At 44.1% G+C, this 8,581-nt stretch overlaps 1 long non-coding RNA gene across 1 annotated transcript; it reads left to right on the top strand.

Moving 5' to 3' along the window:
* The first annotated feature begins 1,813 nt into the window (after positions 1 to 1,813).
* LOC134469441 (uncharacterized) lies at positions 1,814 to 4,723 on the top strand. The gene is made up of 2 exons (XR_010038989.1): positions 1,814 to 2,871; positions 3,871 to 4,723. It is a non-coding gene; the product is annotated as an uncharacterized LOC134469441 (long non-coding RNA).
* The last annotated feature ends 3,858 nt before the right edge of the window (positions 4,724 to 8,581 follow it).

The raw sequence follows: 8,581 nt of genomic DNA, 5'->3' as shown, positions 1-8,581 counted from the left end.
CAATCCGGCACAAACGAAGCACAACCAATCTGCAGTGTTATTTCAGCATTATAGGTCCCCACGAGGGCTGCTGTTCAGCATTATAGGGCGGAGCGCGGGCCAGCTTCACACAGGTCCCCACGAGGGCTGCTGTTCAGCATTATAGGGCGGAGCGGGGGCCAGCTTCACACAGGTCCCCACGAGGGCTGCTGTTCAGCATTATAGGGCGGAGCGGGGGCCAGCTTCACACAGGTCCCCACGAGGGCTGCTGTTCAGCATTATAGGGCGGAGCGGGGGCCAGCTTCACACAGGTCCCCACGAGGGCTGCTGTTCAGCATTATAGGGCGGAGCGGGGGCCAGCTTCACACAGGTCCCCACGAGGGCTGCTGTTCAGCATTATAGGGCGGAGCGGGGGCCAGCTTCACACAGGTCCCCACGAGGGCTGCTGTTTTCTTTGAACAGGCACCCTCAGAGAGAGAATAAGGCACCGATGGCGCACACACACACACATACACATACGCAGGCACACACACACACAAACGCACGCGCGCGCGCGCACGCACACACACACGCAAGCACAAACACATGCACGCATCCACCCACGCACACACACACGCACGCGCACACACGCGCACACACACACGCACACACACATACACAAACATACAGTACATGTATTGCACATACCTACATATATAGACACTTAGATCCTTTCTCTTTCTCTCGTTCTCTCTCCCACACACACACACACAGGTCACATGCATAAATACTGACATACACACACACACACACACACACGCGCAGACGCAGACACACACGCACACGCATGCACACACACACACACAAACACACACACACACACACACCCACGTGCACGCGCACGCACGCACGCACGCACGCACGCACGCACGCACGCACGCACGCACGCACGCACGCACGCACGCACGCACACACACATACACACACACACACACACACACAAACAACAGTATTTTATCCTAAACACCTTCATGGCAAACCGATGGCGGGGAGCCACAGAAGTGAAGGCATATTTCATTTTGAAAGAGGAGAGAGAGAGAGAGAGAGAGAGAGAGAGAGAGAGAGAGAGAGAGAGAGAGACATAGAGAGAGAGACATAGAGAGAGAGAGAGAGAGAGAGAGAGAGAGAGAGAGAGAGAGAGAGAGAGAGAGAGAGAGTGAGAGAGAGAAGACATATTTAATAGTGAAGGGAGAGAGAGAGAGAGAGAGAGAGAGAGAGAGAGAGAGAGAGAGAGAGAGTTCCGAGGAGTTACTGAGCAGTCAGAAGAAACATGAGCTCCTGAATTTAGAGTTAAATTGACCAAGTTTGAGACAAAATAAGAAAGAACAGATGTTCATGTGAAAATAGAAGTTGAAGGAAACAACCAGTGATAAAAACATGTGGACTTTGGATTAAAACAAAAGAAGAAAAAGAAGAGAAAAGGCAGTGACTGAGGATGGACTGTGGAAACTGAGGTGAAACCAGAGAGGAAAGAAGAAGAGAGCGGAAACAGCTGCCTCTATGGCGTCACCGCGCCGCCATTTTGATTTTGTTAGATATGGACGTTCCATGTAAATAACACAATGTTCAGACTCATACATGAGTGAGGAATGAAACCGTGTGTTGTTTTCTCTGTCGACCACATTTTCATCAAATTCACTTATTTCGCATTGTATTCATTTGATACGGGATTAATAGTTGATTTCTACGTTTTATTAAAAAAAAAACCCGTGATGACTGGAAACGGCAACTCTACAAAAAAGTTCCTTTTTGGGAACTTCTAGACGCAACGCTGACTCTTCCTGAAAAGGCAAGTGGCTTAATGTTTTTGTATTGCATAAATATGACAAGTAACTATCCACTTAGCAGTAAGTTCGTCATTATCTTTATATTCGTCATCAAATGGATTTAATATTATGGTTGTATTCATGGATCTTTCTGGACAGTGGGTGATGTGTGTCGGCCGTTAACGTTAGCATATCTCCATGGACAGCTAAGTGTCTATGATGTTAAATTATTAGGCCTATGTTGAGTATAACTATTTTATTCGTAAGTATAAAATGGAAGTTAACACATCTCCTCCCAGTCGTTGTTTGGAATTTTAGCCTTAGTCTCCCGGCCAGTTTCATAAATTTTCATCAGCCAGCGAACATTTTGTCCGATGGGCATGTGTAATTTCTAGAAGTGCTAGTTCTTCAGAAAAAGGATACGTGCCTAAGTACACTAAACCAACGTTAGTTCTGCTGCTGTGTTGTTCCGGTTTTTATTCCAAACTTCCATTTTCACTCCTAATGTTCACCCTGACGTGAACAGGAAATGTGCATGATATCATTTGACTGTTGTAGGCCCCTAGAGTACTTCTAGGTGTTTTCATGACCGATGTCAGTTAACTTTTTGGGAGCCAACGCATGTGAGGCGAAACGTGTTTTTTACCTGACTTGGGAGTCAAATGTTTTGAATGTCTACTATACATTGATTAAGGCATTTTCACGCACGAGCAGGAAACAATGATACATTACTAATACTTAATTCAAGTCAGTGGCAGGAAATGATAAACCATAACCAGCAACGCATTAATTACAGCAATGCATTACTTTTTCTGCAACTCAGAGAATACCTTAAGTTTGGCAGTTTTTTAGCAACTCAGTCAACATTGCATGTAAGCTTAACACAATAATGCATATTTTTTCTTTTTTGTGTCACTCCTCACCACATATGGCAGATTTAGTGTGAAGAGCCACCTGTACAAGATTCCTGGGACAGCAGAACATGCACCTCACGCACTACCCTGGCACCCTGGCTGAACAACCCGCAGCACATCATCTCCAGCTGAGAGGGGGACTCATACATTCATTTGAAATCAGCTCTACTGAGGTGAAATGATCAAGAGTCAAAAGCATGCTGAAGAGATAAACTTGATGATGGCTATGTTTATTTAATTAGCATTGTTTATATAGATTACACATTCCTTGTAAAAAAAAAAATAATTAAAAAATTAGTTGTCGGAGCAAGATAACATGCACTGCTCCACCTGGGTGTCTTCAGCAGTATGCACAGCCCGTCGTTCATTGCAACCTGAAGCTACTGTAGGCCAGGGGTCCCCAAACTTTTTTTTAAATCTGGGGGCCACATTATTGTTCCTGACTGTGATCAGGGGCTGGAATCAATACCAATCATGTAAAAAAGGTGTGTGTGTGTGTGTGTGTGTGTGGGTGGGGGGGGGGGGGGGTCAAAATTCCGATGTCAATTTCATTAATTTTCTTGATTTCTTTGTTTTCATGGCTTTGGCGTTCTGATTGCCCACCTTCAGTTGAAATTTTATCCTCATCAATAAGTATGTATTAACAAGGAACTCTTTGCAGGACAGACAGCTGGCGGAACATATAACAGCATCCAAATTCACACTCTGATATACTGCAGATTTTAAGAGTGCCAGGACATGTTTCCCTTTAGAAATGTGGGGGTATTGGCATCTAAAAATGTGTTCAATTTGCTCTGTTGTACGCTGTAATACAACACTTGGTGGGAATAACCCATCCCTGAACTGCTTATATCTGAAAAAGGTGTATTTCTCCTTGAGTGTATCTCTGTCCTCCTCGTTTGCCTCCCACAGCGTAACACAACTCTCATTGTTGAAAAGGCAGTGAGGGACAGATGCCGTTGGGTTAACTTGGGTGCCATTCGGTGTTGTCTTTGTGAATCAATTTTAAACATTTCAGTGATGTCTCCCCATTCTGCCAATTTGTCCCCTATGTAAAATCCATATTTTCGCAAATTGTTTCTGATGTTTTTCATTAAATGGGGGGGGTCGAATAAAAAATGAATCTTCTGGCTTTTGACAAAGAAGTACGGTTTTTCTTCTGTTATACCCAGGTTTCTACAGGCTGCCAGGTTGTTGCTGCCTTGGTCCATTACCAGCACCATGGGAGTGAAGCCAGTGTCAAGCACCTTTTCCACCGCCTCCATGATTTTGGTTTTTAAGACCCCATGCTTCATGGTCCCAGATGACAAGAAGTACCCTATGGGTTGTTTCCATTTCCCAGTTAGACTACGGATCATGAAAACCCCTGCATGGTTGGCTGGTCTTCCCCCTTCGTCATACCCTTCTACTTCATCTTTCGAGATGTTATAATTTAGGCTACATTTCAATGTAATTTCATCAAATGTGATGGCAACGTGCCTATCTCGCTCTTCCATATGCTGCACTTGATGTTTAAGTGCATACAGCACAGGTTCATGCCATCCCGGCCCGATGTCTACTCTCTGCAAGATATTTGAAAGGGTCCTGGCTGTAGGGAGCTTGAAAATTCTCCTCATGGTTCGGTAGGCTTTTGGCCCTGTACCCTTAACCTGTAACGCCCAACTTTTCATGAAGTTGCTCCACCGAATGGCCCTTGGTTTTTTTTTGGCATTATCAATTTGCTCGTTGACAAATTGTGCGGCTTGTTTTGGCAATACTTTGGAAATTTCCCTCTTTAATGTTTGTTTGCTGATAGATGGTGTCTTTTTTCTTTAGCCTTGACAGCTTTGATTTGTAGCAGCCAATTTTTCTTTTCAGTTTTTCCACTGTGTTGTCATTGCTGACACTGGCCAGTACATCAGTGCCTAAAAAGAAATGTGACAACTGTAACAACAGACTTATGCACAGACTACTACCTATGCAGTGTTCAACACTCAGAATGTATCTGTTACCACCATTTGCCATTAAATCACTTACTATCCAGGATCTCTGAGTCTGTTGTCTCAATTTCAAGTGCGACCCGTTTTCGGGGTGGTGGACGAACTGTGTCTTGAGATTTAGGGGGGTTGGGACAGTCTACTAGCCAGGGTACGGCCATTGGCAGTAGGCCAGATTTCCTGCAGAATGCAAAGTATTGTAATGTTTATATTTCTACAAACACACTGTAAGCCCAGTTATGAATTGTCTGAGTAAAAAATGTTGAAGGTGTAATCAAAACTTTAGTGTTGCACAAATGAACATATATTGACTTTTTTGTACAATGAACAAAGGCTTTGCCACTCAGATGAACAGACTGCGATGAAGACTGGGAAAGACTCAAATTTATTTTGTCTTTACTGAATTGGGGGGGGGGGGGGGGGGGGGGGGGGGGGGGGGGGGGGGGGGGTTAAATCGAAGGAGGTAATAAAGATGCTAAAGCACAAGTGAAATCCAGGAGGATTTACAATATTATGTGAACTCCAGGCAAATGTGAGGACAAACACAAGGACAAGGGCACCAAAGCACTTTGAGTCAACTAGATATAGTATGTATAAATACATTTGAGATATGATTTGGTTTGAAGACACATGTAGGATGGTAATGGCAATCAACAGAAAACATGACACCAGGATAAGGTGACTCCGCAAATACGAAGACATCCCATGGAAAAAGTCTAGAACTTTTTTTCAAACATATATGGGTTGAAATTAAAAAATAAAAGAGGTCATCAAACAATGACAATAGTTCAATGCACAGTCAACATCAATGAAAGGCAAGGGGTCTGACAATGTAAATAAGCTTACAGTTCTGGAAGGATCTCAACTGTTGCAACAGAATGAGTCCATGAAAGTCCAAAAGATGGAGGCATACACAGTGATATAAAATACAGAGTGCAGCAATATACAAATTGTTGAGTGCATGGCAAAGTTCTTAAAGGTTGAGGGGGATGGCCTCTTGTTAGTGGACTGGAATGGCCTTTGGTGAACAGGGGGCATGGCTAGACAGTGAATGACTGCAGCATCCTGGAAAGAACAAATACATGCACAATACAGAGTGCAGCAATATACAAATTACCACAAGTAATCAGGCTAAACATCTGGGTTTACAGTATGTTGAAAACTTATAGAGTATCAAGTGTCATTTTCAGAATATGAAATGGCAATGTCTCTACCTGTCCAATGGGTTCACAAATTGTGAAATGGCGAAATGGTCACTGCATACTTTCCTATGCTTCATTTCATCGGTCTGTAAACCACATAGGTCCTCCCGCCTGATGTTATTAATCCATTCTGCACACCTGCAGAAAATAACAGTAGTGTGTTTTAATATCACAGATATCCTTGGTTAACATTTGCGCTGGTTCATGTTTTCTATTTTGCCACTAGGGGGAGATACAACACAAATTATAGGGGTCTGGCTTTTTTGTTGAAATTGAGTTTCCGTCAGAGGAAAGTCTATGTGAGTTTCTCCACTTCAATAGGACAAGGACTGGATACTTTGCCGTGGATATGTTTAGTCTGGCGATTTTAAAGTTAATTGAGTTAAATTTTGAAAGGAAAATGTTAGATGCATATGTGGGCATCATCATAACACGAATAAACAAAGCCCACTGCACAGTTGTCAGATCATTTCAGCGCCTCGATTCATCATGCAGTGGGTTGTTGCGCTAGCAGGCTATCCAACTTTGTTTTACGGCGACATAACGGTGGCATCATCTGCCTACCCAACACATCCTTTTTAAGGTAAGACAATTAGTTAATATAGCACTTGATGTGGCACGTCGTTGGCGTATTATATACGAGCAAAATAATAGTTTCTAGGTGACGTATGCTATGCTAAAACTGTGGTGGGAGGTGCTGGACATTGAAAACAGCCTTCCTTGCAGATCATCGACAGTATGCATTTCTAAATCAGAAGTGAAAAAAGGTACTCGGTAGGCCTAGAAAATTAAATGTTGTGCTCGCATTAGAAGTTAAGCACACAAAGTTATGTCTTTTGACACACAATGTTCTCATCATGTTGCTCAAATATCATTGTGCCCATCTGACATCTGCACATCAGGCTTAGGCTATCAAAACGAAACTATACCTTTTTTTTTCTTTGGGAAATGAATGAAATGCCACCTCCTTGTTCCTTCCTGTGGACTTGTAACACCCTACAGCAGCACATTGTGTGCCTATATATTTTGGTGTATTTGGGGCATTTGGGTCCTTTGCGTAATTGTGATCGGTGTTAGCCATGTTTTTGACTGATGCTGAATGAATGAACCGTTGGCGACGCGTCCTTGACTACCAAAATCAAAATGGCGGACGGCGTCGGTGAGGTAACAATACAGGCCAATAGAACTTTCCCCTCTCTTCTTCTTTCCTCTCTGGTGAAACTGAGGACTATAACTACCATATACACCAGACAGCACAACTGCCACAAACTGGTTGTAATACACCTATATATAAGGTGTACCACTTGGACTGTGATGAAAAGGTAAGCCTGACTGTAGGCAAATGACTTTTTATTGAAGGACTATTATTATTTACAACTATACTTGGAAGTAATAGCCTATCAAAAGTCTACTAGCAAGCTAGTCAAATAGCTAAGTAATTGACAGAGTGGAGAGTGACAGTTGGAGTTGTAAACAAAACATTCCATCGCCATGGTAACCAGAGCAGAGCAGAGTGCTGCTGCAGGAGCAGAGTGCTGTAGGGAAGTGGAGTTTCCCAGTAACTGCAGGACCTCCACTGCAATGAAAAAACACAAGGAACTTGTGCTCAAAAGTAACCCAGAAGTCCTCTTTACAGACTTTACTGTACAGAAAGGGAAGAGGATAAAAAGCAACCTCATATTCCACACTGACTGCCCATATAAGTGGAAGTCAGCCCTCTGTCAACACTATGACCACATATGCAAGGAAGGCATAGGGCGCGGAGGTAGGCTGATCATCTGTGAGGATGAAAAGCTAGACACAGAGAACCCTGAGTTGACAATAACTTATTATACTAAAGGTACAATCTTAATCCAAGGAAATGAAAAAAAGCCTCAACTCTTTTGAGACAGCTTTCCCGGAGTTAAAAGCAAAGGTTCAAGGACAGCTTTCATCCGCTGTTCATGAATGTGAGGAACAGCTGGAGAGCTCCGTTCTGCTCTCAACTACTGTTCCACAGTCACCTCTCGCTTCTCAAAGACTTCTCAGAGAACACCTGGGCATGCTTGAGCTGCATTTCGAGGAATTCAAGGAGCTCACGCAGTCCAGGCTAGAATCCTCTCACGATTCCATCAGGCTCCTCAGGGAGGAGCTGCAGTGCTTGAGAGAGGAAAGTCAGACCGCCATATCTAGACTCCAACACACCATCCAGGCCATTCAACAGGACAATGTCAGCCTCAAAGCCCAGGTAGCCAAGGTCAAAGAAGAATCCACCATGAGAGAGCGAACCCTCCTCAGGGAGATCACAATGATGAAGGAGCGACTGGAGGTTGGACAGGTCCCACCTACGGACACTGACAGGGGGACACAGAAGGACGTCCAGCCGGTTACACCTAGCACTCCAGGTTCACAGCGACAGCGACAGCCACAGCGCACAGATAGCAGTCCAACATCTCAACACACTACAGATGCACAGCCACACACTGATTCATCCCCCAGCCACCCCATCCCCAAGGAATCACTACCACCACAGAATGCCACAACGTCGGATCCTGAGGTGGTGCTTCTCATGGACTCCAATGGGAAGTTCATCGATCCCAAAAGACTGTTCCCTGGTCAGCGTGTAACTACCAATCGCTGCAGCAACACAAACCAGGCTCTTCGTCTGCTCAGTGAAGATAACCTTGGCAGACCAAACTGTATCATCATCCACACCGGGACAAACG

The sequence above is a fragment of the Engraulis encrasicolus genome, chromosome 18 (assembly GCF_034702125.1).
Source record: "Engraulis encrasicolus isolate BLACKSEA-1 chromosome 18, IST_EnEncr_1.0, whole genome shotgun sequence".
Lineage (NCBI taxonomy): Eukaryota > Metazoa > Chordata > Actinopteri > Clupeiformes > Engraulidae > Engraulis > Engraulis encrasicolus.
The sequence above is the reverse complement of the archived record's forward strand: the minus strand, read 5'-3'. Positions and strand labels throughout refer to the sequence as shown.